This window comes from Seriola lalandi, unplaced genomic scaffold (assembly GCF_002814215.2).
Source record: "Seriola lalandi dorsalis isolate HSWRI2012SDOR001 ecotype SW California unplaced genomic scaffold, Sedor1 jcf7180002054687, whole genome shotgun sequence".
NCBI lineage: Eukaryota > Metazoa > Chordata > Actinopteri > Carangiformes > Carangidae > Seriola > Seriola lalandi.
In genome coordinates this window covers 101,000-101,735 of record NW_019525240.1, presented here as the reverse complement: position 1 = coordinate 101,735, position 736 = coordinate 101,000, and the positions used below count along the sequence as shown (strand labels likewise).

Below are 736 nucleotides of genomic sequence, written 5' to 3'. Positions count from 1 at the left end.
AAGTGTTTTTGTGCGTACTTACAAAGAAATATACTCTCTGGAAATATATGAAAAGTACACTAACATCATGCTTTAAACTATTTTTCATAATAACAATTTTAACACACGCTAAAATAATTGTACTATAGTATACTTTCTGGGATTATATTACAGGAAAATATACTTTAAATGAAAGTTATGAGTAATTACTTAAGTGTCTCGTCTCGTCTCGTCGTCTCCCACTTATCCGGATCCGGGTCGCGGGGGCAGCAGCCTCAGCAGAGAGGTCCAGACGGCCCTCTCCCCAGCCACTTCCACCAGCTCCTCCGGGAGAATCCCGAGGCGTTCCAAGGCCAGCCGAGAGATGGGACATGCCCGAAACACCTCTCCAGGGAGGCGTCCAGGAGGCATCCTCACTAGATGCCCGAACCACCTCAACTGGCTCCTCTCGACATGGAGGAGCAGCGGCTCTACTCCGAGTCCCTCCCGGATGACCGAGCTCCTCACCCTATCTCTAAGGCTGAGCCCGGCCACCCTGCGGAGGAAACTCATTTCGGCCGCTTGTACTCGCGATCCCGTTCTTTCGGTCATTACCCAAAGCTCATGACCATAGGTGCGGATCGGAACGTAGATCGACCGGAAAATTGAGAGCTTCGCCTTCCGGCTTAGCTCCCTCTTCCCCACAACGGACCGATTCAGCGTCCGCATCACTGCTGACGCCGCCCCAATCCGCCTGTCGATCTCCCGCTCCATCCTA

The 736-nt window shown here is 51.9% G+C and overlaps 1 pseudogene; it reads right to left on the bottom strand.

Moving 5' to 3' along the window:
- Positions 1 to 736, bottom strand: part of LOC147818152 (uncharacterized) — a 4,632-nt pseudogene that overhangs the window by 2,302 nt on the left and 1,594 nt on the right.